A 19797-nucleotide genomic window follows, 5' to 3' on the forward strand; every position below is an offset into this window, starting at 1 on the left:
ACTTGATCCTTGCGTGGATCAAGGGGGAGCTACACCCTTGCGCGGGTGCTCCAACGAGGACTAGTGGGGAGTGGCGACTCTCCGATACCTCGGCAAAACATCGCCGCGTTCCTTTCTCTCTCTATTTACTTTGAGCACTTACTTTGAGTATTTACGTTGAGCAATTCAATACTTGTTTTACATCCATAGAATTGCTTGCTAAAGTAAGTTTGGAACATAGGTTGTGAGGTTGTTGTGCATTAGTTTGATATAAACACTTTTCTAGGCACAAGGGGTTAATTGGGCTATCCGTAGGATTTGATTATTGAAAGAGAATTTAGAATTAGCCCAATTCACCCCCCCTCTTGGGCATCTTGATCCTTTCAATTGGTATCAGAGCCTCGTGCTCACGTTTTTAAGCTTAATCGCTTAGAGCAAGATGTCTCGCGGGGATGGACCTCCTCCTATCTTTGAGGGAGATGATTTTCCATATTGGAAAATCCGCATGAAAGCATACTTAGAAGCTCTAGACGTTGGAATACTTAGAGCCACCTCTCAAGGGTTCCCAACACCTAAGAATGCCGCACAACTTCAAGGCGATGAAGTGAACTATGAAAAATAGAATGCCAAGGCTCGCAACACAATCTTTAGAGGCCTTTGCAAAAATGTGTTCAATCGTGTAAGGAACCACAAAGACGCCCATGCACTATGGTCGGACGTTTGTGCGCTCCATGAGGGAACCAAGAGTGAGCACGAGGAACGCTATCATCTTGTAATTAAAAAGCTAAATTCTTTTGAGATGTTTCCCAAAGAAAGTGCTAATGAGATGTATTCTCGATTAAATGTTCTTGTAGAGGAAGTCAATGGGCTTGGACTTACTCAAATGTCACCATCCGACGTTGTGAGAAAAATCTTGAGTGTCCTCCCCATTGACAAATATGGGCACATTGTGACCGTGCTACATCAAGGTGATCTTTCCGCCGCTACACCGACACAAATCTTGGGAAAGATCAATGCTCATGAGATGTACATGCACATCACACCACAAGATGGCTCATCCTCTACAAAGAAGAAAGAGAAGGACTTAGCATTCAAAGCTAGCCAAGACAAGGGCAAAGCAAGACTTGAGTATGAGAGCTCAAGTGATGAAGATGATGAAGAAAGCCTTGCCCTCATGGTGAAGAAGACCACCAAGATGCTAAAAAGGCTAAACAAGAGTGGCATCAAGTTTGATGGCAAAAAGAAGAAGTTCTTCACTAGCTCAAGAAGAAAGCCAATCTCCAAGATGGATTGCTACAATTGTGGCGAACTTGGCCACCTAGCTCATCAATGCACAAAGCCCAAGAAAGACAAGTTCAAGAACAAGGGCAAGAAAGATGATTCAAGCGATGAAGATGAAAAGAAAAAGAACAAGCCCTACAAGAAGAGAGAAGGCAAAAAGAAGGAGTTCTACAAGAAGAAGAAGAGTGGCAAGGCCTATATTGTCGGTGATTGGCTCACGGACATTGATTCATCAAGTGGATCATCCGATGATGATAGTGACGATGAAAAGGTGGCCGCCATTGCAATCGATCTTGCATCTTCACCGCCATCATCGCCATCATCCTCTACACACCTATGCCTTATGGCCAAAGGTGAACGCAAGGTAACTAAGAGTGATGATAGTAGTGATGATGAACATGCTAGCGATAATGATAGCGATAGCGATGATGATGACTCACCTACATATGATGATCTTGTCAAAATACTAAGAAAATATACTAAGATCATTAGAAAGAGTAGAGCTATAAATGAAAAACTTGATGCTAAAAATGATTCACTCTTAGCTAAGTGTGATACATTAGAAAAGGCTAATGATGAGCTCAAAGAAACAAATGATTCTATATCATCCAAACTCAAGGAGCTCAAATCTTCTAAGAAAGAGCTTAAAGATAAAAATGATAAACTTGAGTGGGTGCACAATGAGCTTATCACTAGTCACAATAAGCTAAAAGATGAATATACAACTCTAAAGATCAATTATGATACCCTTATTATTGCACAAGAATTCTTACCAAATGAGCCACATGATGCTACTAACCATGTTGTTAAGATTGATATAGCTACCTCATGTGATGATTTAATTGATGAAAGCATTGAGCATGGATCTAGTAGCAAGGGCAAGCAAGTGGTTGAGTGCAATGACTATGATGAGTATGTCAAGCTCAAGAGTGACAATGAGAAGCTCATGAAAGATCTTAAAGAGATGAAAAGTCACAACACCATTGTGTTAGAAACTCTTGATCATGACAAAGAGTTGATCCTTGAGAATGAGAAGCTCAAAGAAGAAAACAAGAAACTCAAGGAAGAGAAGAACAATGATATTCTCAAGGAAGAGAACAAGAAGCTCAAAATAGAGAAAGAGCATCTCAAGGTGGGATTGAGCAAGTTTGCTAGAGGCAAGCATCTCCAAAGTGAGCTACTCATGAATACCGTCATGAAGATGGATAGAAGTGGCATTGGATATATGGCAAGTGTAGAGAAGAAGAAGGCTCAAGCTCAACACCAACAATCAAAGCCAAAGCCAAAGCCAAAGAGATGTTTTGAGTGTGGACAAAAAGGCCACTTTGCTCATGAGTGTCAAACTCCACCACCACAATCCTTGCCCAAGCATGCTAGACCTTTTGCTTTCAATGCTCACTACATGCTTAGAAAAGATTCGAGTGGAAAGATGAAAGTCATGTTCTTAGGTCCCCCCAACAAGAGTAGGCCTAAGAAAATTTGGGTGGCTAAGTCACTTGTTGAGAAGGTGAAGGGCCCTCAACAAGTTTGGATCCCTAAAGCTTGAATCTCTTGTGTGTAGGTGAACTACAAGACCGGTGGAAGTTATTGGGTTATTGATAGTGGTTGCACTCAACATATGACTGGTGATCCTCGTATGTTCACCTCACTAGATGAAGAGGTAGATGGACAAGAGAAAATAATATTTGGAGATAATTCAAAGGGCAAGGTCAAAGGATTGGGCAAAGTGGCAATATCAAATGATCATTCCATCTCCAATGTGCTCTATGTTGCTTCATTGAGTTTCAACTTGCTATCCGTTGGACAATTGTGTGATCTTGGCTTCCAATGCTTGTTCATCGAGAAGGAGGTGGTTGTATCTAAGGTAGATAACAATCAAGTGATATTCAATGGATTTAGATACAACAACTTATATCTAGTTGACTTTACCTCCGAAGATGCAAACTTAAAGACTTGCCTATTCACCAAAACAACACTTGGGTGGCTATGGCATAGAAGACTTGCTCATGTTGGGATGAGCTCACTCAAGAAGCTTATGAAGAATGATTTGGTGAGAGGATTGAAGGATGTGAAATTTGAGAAGGACAAGCTTTGTAGTGCATGTCAAGCCGGCAAGCAAGTTGCAAACACTCATCCAACCAAAGCTTTCATGTCAACCACAAGAGTGCTAGAACTCCTACACATGGATTTATTTGGACCAACAACATACAAGAGTTTGGGAGGAAATCTCTATTGTCTTGTGATTGTGGATGACTATTCAAGGTATATATGGGTGTTCTTCCTTCATGACAAATCCGAAGTTGCATCTTGTTTCAAGAAGTTTGCCAAGAGAGCTCAAAATGAATTTGAAGTGAAGCTCAAGAAGATAAGAAGTGACAATGGCAAAGAGTTTGACAACACAAATATTGAATCATATTGTGATGAAGTTGGAATCAAACATGAAGTCTCCGCAACCTATACTCCTCAACAAAATGGTGTAGTTGAGAGGAAGAACCAGACTTTGATCACCCTTGCAAGGACAATGCTAGATGAGTACAACACCCCCGAAGCTCTATAGGCGGAAGCAATCAACACCGCATGTTATGCATCCAACCGCCTATTTCTTCAAAAGTTCCTTGTCAAGACACCGTACGAGTTGCTCAATGGGAAGAAGCCAGACGTCTCCTTCTTTAGGGTGTTTGGTTGCAAGTGCTACATCTACAAGAAGCAGCAACACCTAGGGAAGTTTCAAAGACGTTGTGATATAGGTTTTCTTGTTGGCTACTCATTGAAGTCCAAAGCATATAGAATATTTAATCATGCCACCAGCTTGGTTGAAGAAACATATGATGTGGAATTTGATGAATCTAACGGCTCCCAAGGAGCACATGAGAATCTTGATGATGTAGGTGATGAACCATTGAGGGAGGCTATGAAGAATATTCCGGTGGGAGACATCAAGCCAAAAGATGATGAAGATGATGTACAAATTATTAACCAACCTTCTTCATCAAGTGTACCACAAGATGGTGAAAAAGATGGGAGAGTAGAAAATGAAGATACTCATATCTCCCATGAGCAAATGGTGGTACAAGCACAAGATGTTGATGCTCCACAACCTCCTTCTCAAGTGGTCAATAGAAGAAATACACCTCTCCTACAAGATCATCCACAAGATCTCATCATAGGGAGTCCAACAAAGGGGGTGATGACTCGATCTCAAAAACTTACTTCATTTATTGCTCATCACTCTTTTGTCTCTTGCTATGAGCCTACCAAGGTAGAAGAAGCTCTTAAAGATCCGGATTGGATCAATGCCATGCATGAAGAGTTGAACAACTTCACTCGCAATGAAGTTTGGAATCTTGAAGAGCGACCAAAAGGTGCAAGAGTCATTGGAACAAAGTGGGTGTTCCGCAACAAGCAAGATGATCAAGGTGTTGTTGTGAGGAACAAGGCAAGACTAGTTGCAAAGGGGTTCTCTTAAGTTGAAGGTTTAGATTTTGGAGAAACCTTTGCACCGGTTGCAAGATTGGAAGCCATCCATATCCTTCTTGCATATGCATCACATCATGAAATGAAACTATATCAAATGGATGTGAAAAGTGGATTCTTAAATGGCTTTATTAATGAACTAGTCTATGTTGATCAACCTCCCGGGTTTGAAGACCCTAGATATCCTAATCATGTTTATAGGTTGTCCAAGGCACTATATGGGCTTAAGCAAGCCCCAAGAGCTTGGTATGAGCGCCTTCGGGATTTCCTTATTAAGAAGGGCTTCACCATTGGGAAGGTCGACACCACACTATTCACCAAGAAGCTTGATGGGCATATCTTCATTTGTCAAGTATATGTTGATGATATCATCTTTGGATCATCAAATAAAGACTCATGCAAAGAATTTGGTGAATTGATGTCTAAGGAGTTCGAGATGTCAATGATTGGTGAGCTTACATTCTTTCTTGGTTTTCAAGTCAAGCAAATGAAAGAAGACATCTTCATCTCTCAAGAGAAATACACAAAAGATCTTCTCAAGAGATTCAAGATGGATGAATGTAAGCCAATGAAGACCCCAATGCCTACCAATGGACATCTCGACCTAGATGAGGGAGGTAACTCAATTGATCAAACTCTCTACCGTTCTATGATTGGTAGCTTGTTATATTTAACCGCATCTAGGCCCGACATTATGTTTAGTGTGTGTATGTGTGCTAGATTTCAAGTTAGTCCTAAGGAAACACATTTAATTGCCATAAAAAGAATCCTTAGGTATCTTAAGCACACACCAAGCATTGGCCTTTGGTATCCCAAAGGAGCTTTATTTGAATTAATTGGCTATTCCGATTCGGGCTATGCCAGATGCAAAGTTGATAGAAAGAGCACATCCGGAGGGTGCCATTTGCTTGGTAGATCACTTGTGTCTTGGTCCTCCAAGAAACAAAATAGTGTGGCTTTGTCCACCACCGAAGCAGAATACATTGCCGCGGGTGCTTGTTGTGTACAAATATTATACATGAAACAAACTTTACTAGACTATGGAGTAGTTCTAGAGAAAGTACCTCTTTTGTGCGACAATGAAAGTGCGGTAAAACTTGCAAATAATCCGGTTCAACACTCTCGCACCAAGCATATAGATATCCGCCATCACTTTCTAAGAGATCATGTAGCTAAAAATGATATATCACTAGAAGGTGTAAGATCCAAAGATCAATTAGCGGATATCTTTACTAAACCGCTAGATGAGGCTACATTTTATAGATTGCGGAATGAGCTCAATGTACTTGATTTTAGTAACTTCACAAAAAATTGAGCTTGTGTTGTCCCTTGCATTCATTGTAATATACAACATGTTTAATTTGTGGCAATGCACATAGGGCTTGTCTAACATGGTTAAGATAACCGCCGAAAAGCGTGTGAAGAAGCTTAACCTTGGATCAAACTTGACAAGCAACTAGATTTACTTACAAGAATTGCATATGCATGAATGTTGTTTTGTCGTTTTGTTCCATTTGCCCTCTTGTTGCCTATTTTCTTAAAAAGAATTATAGCCCAAGGCAAAATATTTTGAAAAATATGAGGGTTTGAGAGAGGTCACTCACATCAGTCCCAATTGGTGTTTATTTGGATCTTATTCAAGTTGGGATTTGATTGGGAACAGGCAGCGCGAAGGAAGGTTGAAGGTTTGCTAGAAAAGGTGCACTGGACGCTGCACCGGACGCTGCTGTCCAGCGTCCGGTCAGTTCACAGGAGGTGAACTGCTACTGAAGGAGTGACCAGACGCTGCATCTGTGCGTCCGATCAGGAAGGGTTCAGCGTCCGGTCGATCGGAGGAAGACCAAGTTGTACTGACCGGACCCTGCCTGCGTCCGGTCATGGACCACCGGACGCGTCCGGTCCTGATTCCAGAGGATTTGGACCTCTCTGGAATCGACCGGACACTGGGTGGTAGCGTCTGGTCGCTACCACCGGAGCGTCCGGTCAGTGGATCTCGCGCGACTTCAGGACTCTTTTCTCCGTTTCCTTTTCTGTCGCGTTTTGGGGATATTTAACCGTACCACCGCAAGCCATACCCCTGTTCGACCTCATCCCGCCGTGACCTAGCCCAAACCGCCGCCAAGCCACGCCGCCACAGCCTAGCCGCGCGCCACCGCAACCCTGCACCGGTCACCTCGCGCCCGCGCCGCCGTGCCCTCGCAGCTCGCGCGCCACCGCGCCAACGCCGGCCCCTCGCTAGCCGCGCGCCGCCGTACCACACCAGCGCCGCCGCGACACTGCGCCCGAGCTTTCTTGCGCGCCACCGTGCCTCTACAGCACCGTGCCGGCTTCCTCGCGCCCAAGCTCGCCGCTCCGCCGTTGCCAAGGCTGCCGGTCTTCACGCCGAGTGCCCTAGCCCTACCATCCCCTTGATTGGTAAGGCAAGTTTTATTTTTCAATCTTGATCTCCACAATTGTGACCTAGATCAAATTTTCAATGCACTGATTCCCCATTGCATTTAGGGCTGTTGACCTAACCCTAGCCGATTTCGAGATCCCCCGCGTGACATCTTATCTCTTCTCGGATCGCTGGTCGTCAGGTAGAAAGCCACTCGATTCAAGTTCGCATCTACATTGCTTTCTCTATTAGGATTTCGCATCTATTAGACATATGGTATTTATTTGTATATCCATCTATTCTATCGTGCAGCGAGTCGGTTCCGTTGTGTTTCGTCTGGCAGTTGGCAGTCAACTCGGAGCCAAGCTCACGAGTAAGGATCGAGGCCAAGCCTCGAAAGTGGCAGTTTGACAGTTGATCTTCATCAGCGACAGTTCACTATCTTGTCAGTTCAGATGGCTCGCACCAAGAACGTTGGTGGTGGCCCAGGTGATGACGATCAGAGGCCCCCACCAGCAGAGCCTTAGCTAGCCCAGGAGACTTAGGAGGGTCAGGAGACCGAGCCGACACCTTAGCTACGCCGCTCGAGTCATACCAGTGTTGCAGTTCCACCGAGGCTAGTTACACAGCGCGGGGGTTCACGCCCTCCGCCCAGACCTCAGGGTCCGCCTCCAGTGGTTCACCTCGACTTGAGGGCCGCTACAGCCAGGCAGGTTCAGCAGCTACGGTTTGTTGAGTTTGAGGTCTGGTTTCCTCCGAGGAGGGATGAGAGAGCAGCTGAGGGTTTCTACACGCCACTGCAGGAGGATTTCTACAATGCATATCTTAACAGTGGGGCAGTGTTCAGATCTCAGAGGGTCTGTCAGATAGAGTCTATTGTGGCAGCAGCCGGAGAGAGCATTCGGCCATACTTGTCATATTTGCTAGGACTGACAGATTTGATTGGACGGACGGCCATATATGTACCATCTTGGGTCCGTCAGTTTTATGCTTCACTCTACATCGATCCACATCACAGATTCATTCACTTTGCCTTCAAAGGCAAAGACTACAGAGTGACGAGTGGCAGAGCTAGAGAGATACTGAGGCTACAGCAGCAGCCTATTAAGATGCATGAGGTTTGCTATGGTCAGCAGGAGCCTCCCAGGCGTCCTCATGGAGGGCAAGTGCCCCCTATAGATTTAGTGCGGCATTGCTTTAAGGAGTCTTTTGGTGAGGGGTCGAGCAGGAACCCCAGTGACTTGACTCCTACAGCGAGGGTACTAGAGGCCATCATCAGGAGGACACTGCTTCCCAGGTTGGGATACAGGGAGGGCCTGACTCGCCTATAGCTCTGGCTTCTCAATGCCATCATGCAGAGGACAGTATTTGATATCTGGGACCTCCTTCTTTCAGAGATGGAGGATACTATAGCTGAGGGGTTCAAGGGTCGCAGGTAGCTTCCCTATGCTCACTGGATCACGTTCCTCATCCGTAGAGTAGTGCTTGATAAGCCCCCTGGCATGATGGATGAGTATACAGGTGCTACCATAGAGTTCCCAGCTTACAACCTGTCATAGAGGATCAGACACACCACTCCTCAGGCACCTAGTTAGCCTAGCCGTCGTCCCGATGTGCCAGAGTCCGTAGCTCAGCAGGATGAGATCATCAGAGGGATTGCAGCCACTGAGGAGGAGCTAGATGCACAGTAGGAGGTGAGCGAGTATAGTGATAGCTCTGACGACGACTACCAGCCTATACCTCAGATGCCTCCACGTAGACACGATGTAGAGGCAGGTAGCTCCAATTCTGCACCACCTGCTCCGCAGACAGACCCCGCTCTCATAGCTATTCTTGAGCGGATGTAGCAGGATCAGACACGACAGGCACAGAAGACAGCTGCCAACTTCGCACAATTTTAGGCTCGTCAGGACGAGTTTTAGCGGCAGCAGCAGCAGCTCCTTCAGCACTAGCAGTTACTTATGCAGCAGCAGCTCATGGGATTCATGCAGCATGTAGTGACAGCCATTGGGATCCCACTGCCATAGACTTCGCCCCAGCTTGCACAGCCTCCTACCACTTCGACGACTCCAGCAGTACAGCCCATCGGGCTCTAGAGTCAGGGACAGCCTCCAGCTCAGTTTACTTCACCTCATGTATAGGTGTCCTAGTGGTTAGCCTCACCTAGTGTAGCCCTGCAGTTCACTCCTTATCACACAGGTTTCTCACCAGAGTAGTCTTCCTCGCTATTCGTGCCTAAGACGTGAGTCTCCAGGAGTCTTGGAGCATCATTCAGCGAGTTGACCGGCATGCCTACTCCACCTCACATGCATACTACCGGTCCGTCTACAGCAGCTCCAGCTATCATGACTACTCAGAGGCTCCCCTCGTCTGTCGCCTTGTCAGATCCTACGACAGACATACTTGCAGCTTCACAGGCAGCACCAGCCCCAGCTCAGACCCAGACCACTTCAGCGACACTTCCTGCCTCAGAGGGTCAGTCAGTTCAGAGCTCAGGGTCAGATGATGATGGCGCCCAGTTCCATCTTGCTCCATGTACTTCAGTGCCCGACTTGTCCGCTGCTACCCCGCCGTCCGACCCTTAGGTTTTGGTGTTTGACGCCAAAGGGGGAGAGGGTTTGAGTATATAGACTTAGGGGGAGCGAGTTTCAGGGGGAGCTAGTTATCTAGTATGAGCGAGTTTCAGGCGAGTTTTAGGGGGAGCTAGTTATCGAGTATTAGCTTATTATATACATTTGGAGTTTTATTTGTGTGATACACTATTACTTATGCATTTGTGAGTTTACTTTTATGCATACTATTATATATATGTGATAGTGCCATCTACGTGGTTGTGATATTTGACATGTGTGATTTCTACTTTGCATTATCTATATGTCATATCACTTGTGTAATGCTCATTTGCTTTTGCTTCCGCGTTTACACTTTGAAGCAAATGAGCTTTGTTACTTGTACTCATGCGTTATTCATATCCTTTGAGTACATTGTGATGGCTTGGATCATATAAGCTTGCCTAACTCTTGTGTTCTTATTGACAAAAGCTTATATGAATCAAGCCTGTCTAAAAACCTCACTCCATAACATACTCGAGGTGGTATTGTCATCAATCACCAAAAAGAGGGAGATTGAAAGCATCTAGGCCCCTAGTTGGATTTCGGTGATTAATGTTAATACAAGATTACTATGACTAACGTGTGTTTTGCAGAGGCAATTAAGTTAGGTCATGGTAATGGAGATCGATTGGGCAATCAAGGTTGTCATGCCCTACGATGGAAATTGTTTCGATTTTTAAAGGATGGACGACAAGGTTAAGGATAACTAGTTCTAAGTGTCGATTGGAGTTGGAGAGACACTTAGAGTAGTTTAGGACTTTGTTTTTCCTTTGGCCATACTATTAAGGGGGGTATGAACGGGTAGCTTGACCTAGTTGAGTCTAGTGAGTTAGGTGTGGTGCACACTTGTTAAAACTAGCTCTAGGTAGCTCCTATGAATACCTAAGATCCTTTGGAGCAAACTTCATTCACATATGTTCGAAAGTTGAAAGTGAATGGAGGGTCAAACACTGACCGGACGCTGGCTCCGGTGCGACCGGACGCTGGCCGTAGGGTCCGGTCAGTTCATTTGACCATGAAGAACAAGTCTGGTGTGATCGGACGCTGGAAGGTCGTGTGACCGGACGCTGAGGGCTAGCGTCCGGTCAACTCTAGTAAGGGTCTAGACTTGGAAAAGAGTGACCGAACGCATCCGATCAGTGGTGACCGGACCCTGAGTATCCAGCGTTCGGTCGTTTACAGTAAGCATCCAAGAGCGACCGGACGCGTCCGGTCGGTACTGACCGAACCCTGACAGCATCCGTTCATCACTTGAAAACTGTTCGCGGGTTGAACTGACCGGAGCGTCCGGTCAAAATGATCGGAGCGTCCGGTCATCCCGCAGAAGCTCATAACGGTTCATTTTTTAGGCTGCCTTATAAATAGAAGCTCCACTTGTGAGTGGAGTAACTTTTGCTCATTCCAACAGCTGAGAAACACGTTTGTGAGTGCCAAGAAGAGCAAGGTCCTAGCGAGGTGTTTGTGATTTGAGAATCCAAGAGAGTAGCCTCACTAGCAAATCAAGAGTAGCAAAGTGTGCATCCATCTTCTCATTAGGCTTCGCGTGGTCAAGTGAGAGTTCGTGCTTGTTACTCTTGGTGATCGCCATCACCTAGACGGCTTGGTGGTGATCGGGAGTTCGGTGTTCACCCGGCGGAGCTTGTGGGTGACCCAACTCAAGTTGTGAGTGGCTTTGGGTGATTCGCCGTGATGGAGTATCGAAGAATCAACCCGTAGAGAGCACTTAATCCTTGCGCGGATCAAGGGGGAGCTACACCCTTGCGCGGGTGCTCCAACGAGGACTAGTGGAGAGTGGCGACTCTCCGATACCTCGGCAAAACATCGACGCGTTCCTTTCTCTCTCTATTTACTTTGAGCACTTACTTTGAGTATTTACGTTGAGCAATTCAATACTTGTTTTACATCCATAGAATTGCTTGCTAAAGTAAGTTTGGAACATAGGTTGCGAGGTTGTTGTGCATTAGTTTGATATAAACACTTTTCTAGGCACAAGGGGTTAATTGGGCTATCCGTAGGATTTGATTATTGAAAGAGAATTTAGAATTAGCACAATTCACCCCCCCTCTTGGGCATCTTGATCCTTTCAACATCCATGCAAAGAAGACATCAACAAAAAATAAAGAATCTTCCTTCAAAAAGGAGTATAATATCCTATTACAGAGGCTGGCGTACAAAGGTCAATTACATCAAGCATCGTCATCAGGAGAAGAAATATCAATATTAAGATTATCCACAATCCTTCTGGCTAAATCTTCGACCTCAGGCTCCACCTTTTCAACGGCATCCAGATATTCTTGACTCTCGGCTTCCTCCGCAATCTTAGACAAAGGGACCTCCAGAGCAAGAACTCGGACCTGGGCAAGAACATTTCTGGTACATTCAAGATATACAAGAACTACAAAATATGTCTGGGGGCTGCTCTACATCAGAAACTATCATATTCATGACTACGGAGATTTCAGACCACGCAACAAAATGCTCGATGAATCAAAACAGCACACCAGGAGGGTATTTATAGACCAAAGAAGTGGTGCACATAGACCGGAAGCACCAACAGAACAAACCTAACAAAGGACACAGTGAAAAGACAGAATTTAATGAAAGAGGACTCATGCGTGAAGGAACAGTACTCAAGAACAAGCATATTCGAAAGAATATACCAACATTGTACAACTCGTGAATAAATAGCATTTACACTCAACCACCACCATACAACTACATCTGACAACAGCAGACTACCAGAGAATATGTCAAGATCCAGTTCTTTTTGAATAAAAGAACACGGATATATGCTCGGGGGCTGCAACAGGAGAGGTTTTCGGTTCTTTGAACAACTCAGATTCAAGACCCTCCAACTCTTTGTTCCAAATAGCAAGAGGCTCGGGGGCTACACTTAGTGAGTGCAATTTTTCTTCAAAAAAACGCACATCACTCAGAAGAATTCTTCAAGATAGGAGTTTTTAAACAACATAAGATTCAAGACCCTCCAACTTTTTGTTCCAAATAGCAAGAGGCTCGGGGGCTACACTCAGTGAGTGCACTTTTTTCTTCAAAAAAGTGCACATCACCAAAAAGACTTCTTCAAGATAGACCACTTCAAGGCCTCACGACAAAAAGAACCTGGACCGAGCTATATCCGAGTTCTTTTTGATAAAGAACCTGGGTATATGCTCAAGAGCCCTTCAACGAAGAATCAGAGCAATTTCAAGACAAGACCCTCCAGCTCCTTGTCCCAAATAGCAAGAGGCTTAGGGGCTACACCAAGATGGGAGTACTTTTTCTTCAAAAAAAAACACACACCACTCGAAGATCCTAAGAAGCGCTACATGGTTTCACTCAAGAAAGCACTCGGGCGACGCTTGTTCCTGCTCTGCAAGACCTGGAGGAACAAGACAAGGCTTCCGGAGTTCAACCATGAAGTGCTCGGGGGCTTGTCGATGCGGGACCCACGGGATACACCACAAGGAAGAGAGGAGATCTAGTTTGATTAGAATTCCTCCCATGTAATTCTAGTAGTAATACTACCCTGTAATCCTACTAGGACTCTACATTGTAAACCGACTAGGACTCTGGTCTCCTGACTATATAAAAGAGAATGAAGTTTCTAGAGAACAGATAACGCAACACAACACTTGACAATCAATCCAACGTAAAGGCTAACGCCGACTGGACATAGGGTTATTACTCGATCACGGTCGAGGCCCTGAACCAGGATAAATCGACTGTCTCTTGCGTTTACCGTCGAGTTCTGCATACGCTGAAGCCCGAACAAACTGCCCCGGGTACCACCGTGGCAGGCTATCGGTGGTGAAACATAGCAAGAGGCTCGGAGGCTACACTCAGTGAGTGCACTTTTTTCTTCGAAAAAGTGCACGTTACCAAAAAGACTTCTTTAAGATAGACCACTTCAAGGCCTCACGACAAAAAGAACCCGGATCAAGCTATATCCGAGTTCTTTTTTATAAAGAACCCGGATATATGCTCAAGAGCCCTTCGATGAAGAATCAGAGCAATTTCAAGACAAGACCCTCCAGCTCTCTGTCCCAAATAGCAAGAGGCCCGGGGGTTACACCAAGATGGGAGTACTTTTTCTTCAAAAAAGCACACACCACTTGAAGATCCCAAGAAGCGCTACATGGTTTCACTCAAGAAAGCACTCGGGCGACGCTTGTTCCTGCTCGGTAAGACCTGGAGGAACAAGACAAGGCTTTCAGAGTTCAACCATGAAGTGCTCGGGGGCTTATCGATGCGGAACCCACGGGATACACCACAAGGAAGAGAGGAGATCTAGTTTGATTAGGATTCCTCTCATGTAATCCTAGTAGTAATATTATCCTGTAATCGTACTAGGACTCTACATTGTATACCGACTAGGACTCTGGCCTCCTGACTATATAAAGAAGGGCGGAGTTCTTGGAGAACAGATAACGCAACACAACACTTGACAATCAATCCAACGCAAAGGCTAACGCCGACTGGACGTAGGGCTATTACTCGATCACGGTCAAGGGCCCGAACCAGGATAAATCGACTGTCTCTTGCGTTTACCGTCGAGTTCTGCATACGCTGAAGCCTGAACAAACTGCCCCGAGTACCCCCGTGGTAGGCTATCGGTGGTGAAACATCGACAGGGAACTGATACAAAGAGACGTGGTAGATAAATCATAGAGAAGACATGATTAGACAAAAAATTATTTTCAAAAAATTATGCATTAGGAAATATATAAAGTGTTTAGATAATTTGGCGAGTACTCCCTCCGTTCCTAAATAACTGTCGTCGTTGGTGTGCATGCCACGAGTTTGACTCGATTTGTAAAAAATACGTGCAACATTTATATCTCTAAATAAATTTATTAAAAAAACTAGATTCAAAGATCTTTCCAATGATACTAATTATATACCATAAATCTTAATATTTTTAATATATATTTAGTCCAAGTTATTTTTCAGAGATCAAAACGACATATATTCGGGACAGGTATAGACTAGTCTTCCCCGGTGGCCTGGTCCAAAAAAAAACTTATTTTAGGAATGAATCTGTAGCCTCGGTGCTGTCGTCGGGGCCTCGCCGCCTCGGGGACTCCAAGCGTCGCCGCCCGTCTCCTTTTCTTCCTGCAGCCTGCGCGCACTCACGCCGCATCGTATCCGTCCACGGTCCACGCCTCCACGGTCCACCTAGCCGTCCGAGCGAGCATGTCGTCCTCCGTCCACCGCGCGCGGCGCAAGTACGCGGCGGCGCTGCTGTCGCCGTCCTCCCTCCATCACCTGGTAATGAGCCGCTACACCTTCACGAGGTGGCTCCTCGTTTCTTTCACACGCATCGTGCTACATTGCCGCTACTAAGTTGCTGCGTGCCTGATCCATGCAGCGCGTCCCGGGCCAGTTCGCGGCGCAGCTCGGCGGTGAGGAGGGCATGGCCATGGGGGATGGCAGGGCGGTGGTGGTGCTGCTGGTGAGCCGGCTCGGTAAGGTCTGGCGCGCGGAGCTGCGCCGTGCGGGCGGAGGTGGCGGGGGGTCGTCGTGGCAGCTCGGCGGTGCCTGGGCTGAGTTCGCGGCCGCGCACGGGATCGGCGCCGGGTGGAGCGTGGTGTTCAGGCTGGAGCGGCGCGGGGTGGCCACGGTTAGGGCGTTCGACGTGGCCGGCTGCCTATCGCGGTTCTGCACGCCTCACGCTGGTGAACTTCACCGGACATGCTTATATATATTCAAATCGGCAAACTCGTGCTGATTGTTTGAACGATTCTTTCGCATGGCTGCACAGGTGTGACAGCGGTTCATGAGAGTGCTTCACACGGAAGACCTGGAAAAGATGGTGACCAAGCTCTCACGCACCTCTCTAATCTCTATTCACTGAATACATACACCAACTAGCATGCTACCACATGTGTAGTTTATAATGTTCTAATGGAACCTGGAAAATTTGCCATTGAGACCACATGCATCTCCATGTGTATCTAATGTTGATACACATGGGGGCATATGCCATTAAAGATAAAAACAACATTCACCATTCTAATGTAGCTATTTGTGCCACATTGGCCACTGTTTCTTTTGTTTGCCCATTCTTTCAGAAAATTCCTGACTAATTCGTGCAAGAACACCTGACTGGAAGTTGTTCAAACACGCAGAAGGCCATGGTTTTCAGCCCTCTTGGCAAGTTCTGGCGCATGTTGCACTAGACCGTGGTCAGCCGAGGGTGCTACTTGGAGATGGCTGGGCGCAGTTTCTAACCGCTCACAATCTCTCTGAAGGGAACATCCTTCTGTTCCGGTATGAAGATAACATGGTGTTCATAGTTGAGGCGTTCCTGCAGAACGGGTACTCGAAGGAGTATGGAGCAGCAGCTGCAGACATGACTGATGACTTGATAGTGATAGGTCCAAGCACTGTGCCGCAACAAGGTGAGTCAGCACAGTGTACAAGTCTTGAGTGGCTTTAGTTATGAACTGTCACTTATGGTAATGTGACATTATATTGATTGTGCAGGTGATAAAGAGCTTGGTGTTTCACCTGTCAAGAAGAAAAAGAAGACCAGGAATGAGAGTACCCGTGTGGATGTATATCATGGAAAACCAAATCTTTCCCCAATTTCTGCGAAGAAGGCTGTATCGCAGAAGAAACTTGTCTGCACCATGCCTTGTCATTCACTCACAAAGCGGGTTACTGGCTTTGATCTTACGCGCCTATTTGTGAGCACTTATGATTCCTGCAACTGTGTTTAGTTTAATTTTCTGATAAACATACTTGTCAACGAATGAGAAATTAAACCAGTGCAAATCAGTCTCCTTGCTCCACTGAATTTTGCAATTCAGGTCTTTGTACTGAGGATTTTCTCAGTTTAACAAATAAACATGCAAATTTCAATTTCTGTTTTAAAACGCATGCCACATCGACACACAGTAATTTAGTTCATTCTGATTTTTTAGAATACCTTATTCAGGAAAGTGTTTGTGCAATACCTTGGGATAAATGATTATAGTGACCTGAATTAATAGTTTGGACCCATTGCAATATATTTACCTCATTCTGATCTAAAAATGAAAAACACACTTAAAATACATAGTTCTTGACCTTAGCCAAAACGGACTAGTTCAGGTAGTTCATTGAAACCCTTGAATTCGGACTAAGAATTATTGTTTTCAGAAAAGGCAACAAAACCACTACCATCTTACACTTGTTTCAAGCTAGGAAAATGTGTTTTTACAATACACAAAAACACCAAAAGTCCATGCTCTACATCGTAACTCCTACTCTTCATCATATTCGATTAGTGGTACTTGCAAACTCTGTTATTCGCAAAAGCTGTCATCCCCCTATCTGAAGCATTTATGCAAACTGTGGTAATAATGCAGAGTTTGAAAGGGTCCTTTTGCTCTTCGGTTGGTCTTTTGGAAGCATGTGAAATCACACTGAAAACATAGGTGGGCAACACAAGATCTTGGTCTGTATGCTTCAAAAACGCCATCAACTATGGCTACTTAAGTGGACCAGGCTTGAAAAGGTTTTGCAGCGAAAACAACCTAAAAGAAGGCGACTGCTGCACCTTCAGAGTCATCGAAACAACTGTCTGGCATGTCACAATTGTGTCCAGCTAGTAGGAGGCTAGGAGTTAGTCTCAATATTTTGCTTGCCAAGTCCACTTGTGACAGGTCAGTTCTTGGTTAGTTATTTTCATGTGGATGTTAGTCTCTGTTAGTCTGAGAATATAGAACTCAAAGTATGGTAGTCTAAGGAATATTGGGCCACTGAAAGTTTGAAGCATCAGTATATTTATTTATAATGTTGGCAGATTACTTGATGCACACCGGTAGATTTTTAATCTCATTTCTTGACATGTCCACATTCTGCACCTGCTAATGTTAAGTTGGTCACTTATCAGTTGTACATGAATTCTGTTTAAGAAGCAGAATGGAAAATAAGACCCAGATGTTCTGAGGATAAGAACACATGGTACTTGAGAGCTAGTTTTGTGCAGGGAATCGATGCTTAGCACAGCTTTTTTGCTGGTTCAAAGTAAAATCTCTCGTGTGGCTTCAATATGGAAGTGGTTCTTGACCCAATGCAAGCTTTGTCCTCTAATTTTTTCACTAAGGTGATGGAATGACACTCTTTTCAGATGAGCGCGACTGCGCAGGTCTGATAAAACCTACTAGTTCTGATGGTTGCCTCACAGAACAGCTCACCTTTTCTTTTCCTTCTACTTTCTTCAGATTCTTTGGTTTGCAGCTTGGTAAGATCAGCATAAATCTTGTTTAGAACCAACAGTGAAGTTCCTGTCACTTGCCATATGGCAGCATTAAGTTGAAGATTTGGAGTAAAGATTGTGCCACCGAGGAGCTATCTGAACTAGGTGAGAATTAGGTTCTTAAGTTTGGTTCACTGAACAATAAGATAATGCCTATGATGTCAAAATCAAGAACGATAGTTTATTAGCTTCAGGGTGCTTAAATAATTATTAAAAAACAGAATCTTTATTAGGTGAAAAGGTTTGTTAAATCGTACTTGATAACTACCAGAATAACTAGGTTAGTAAAAATTAAGGATTGTTCCAGCAAGACTATAGCATTAACAATGGTTAATCCTCCAGAAACCTGGTGTACTTTTTCAGAGGAAACTGGTACTCCCCAAGTACAGAAAAGGCTCTTGCAGCAACTCTCTTAGCTGTACAACACAGTCTGAAGATGGTTCTCCTCCATCCAATGTTGTCTCAAGTGGTGACCTAATTCTCTATCACCTTTTGTTCCTTCAACAATAGAAAAACAAAAAAGAAGTCGCAGAAGCTGTTTGAAGCTTAGACTTTCATAAAGTGTCCATTTTAAATATGAATTATGGAGACATATATTGTGATATTCTCCTTGAAGTGTACTCTAGACATCTGCTTAATATATTTTTGCTTTTCAGAACTACATAAAAAAAATGGATTCAGTGATTCATAACTGTTTTGCACAAATTTCGCTTGATCTGATCATGAATTATATATGGTATATCTGCATATATACATTATAGTATCTGCATACAATGGTATACACGAAATCTTGTAGATGTCTCACAATTTGTACTGTTGAAAGTGAAAGTGTTTGGGTATATGCCTTGGGAATTTTTTACTCTCTCAGAACGACATCTCCACCATCTCTTGGGCATATTCAGACTCTGTTCATAAAATATGTGGATTGACAGTCAAAGACACAGTAATTTGTAATTGCACGGCACTGGAAAATAAGTGATCCCCAGGACAGTTGATTCGGCACAAAGCGATGATCCTTTTGGGTCATTTTCCAACAAGAGGTCCAATGAATTGTCACAAATCATTGGCTCGTTCTTATCTAACAGGAGGACATTTGCCCTGGGAATATTTGATACCCCTAAAGTTTCTCTCTCGAGAAGCTTGATACCCCTAAAGTGATGATGGCTATATAGAGGGGGAATTTCGAACGTTAATGGAAAGAAAGGATGAGAGCTCAAAGACAAATTCTTGTGATCCCCAAGTTGGATCGAATTTTTTTTGCCGGGAACTCGCATCACATGTTCTTAAGAGTTTGGATGCTGGTGATCCTTGTTGACCATGTTATATTATTATGTGTGTTGATTCAGGTGTAAAAAAATTGCAGTTTAAGTGAAATTAATTAAAATATGTCAAGTCTGATTTGTATATATTGTGATGGATTGAGATAGCAGTCGAACATATGCATGCAGAATGAGATAAATTGAGGCAACACATCAAAAAAATTGCGCTCATCAGAATTCAGAATCTGATTGCCAACTTGCATTGTGATGGCATGGAGGAAATGTCATGGCAGCGTGCACGAGAGGTGACTAATGCAAAGACTGATTGGTCATCTAACGTGACACCGTGATCGGCAGGGAGCCAAGGACATCCTGACATGGTTAGGTTACATTGCTAGGCTGGAACACGGTTCTGGGCTATGAGATACCACTATGCATCAATGCATGAAACAGGGAGAAGTTCACGGGACAAATGTGTTCCTGATCAAACTTTTGTCGGAGAAAATAGCCATCTTCACATTTTATAAATTCTTCAATGGCCGATTTTGCGGCTATAAGAGTTTTAAACGG

The 19797-nt window shown here is 44.5% G+C and overlaps 1 pseudogene; it reads left to right on the forward strand.

The window, feature by feature from the left end:
- Nucleotides 1-14879: 14879 nt before the first annotated feature.
- On the forward strand, nt 14880-16445 carry LOC136524185 (putative B3 domain-containing protein Os06g0632500; annotated as a pseudogene).
- Nucleotides 16446-19797: the final 3352 nt, after the last annotated feature.

This window comes from Miscanthus floridulus, chromosome 18 (assembly GCF_019320115.1).
Source record: "Miscanthus floridulus cultivar M001 chromosome 18, ASM1932011v1, whole genome shotgun sequence".
Taxonomy (NCBI): Eukaryota; Viridiplantae; Streptophyta; class Magnoliopsida; order Poales; family Poaceae; genus Miscanthus; species Miscanthus floridulus.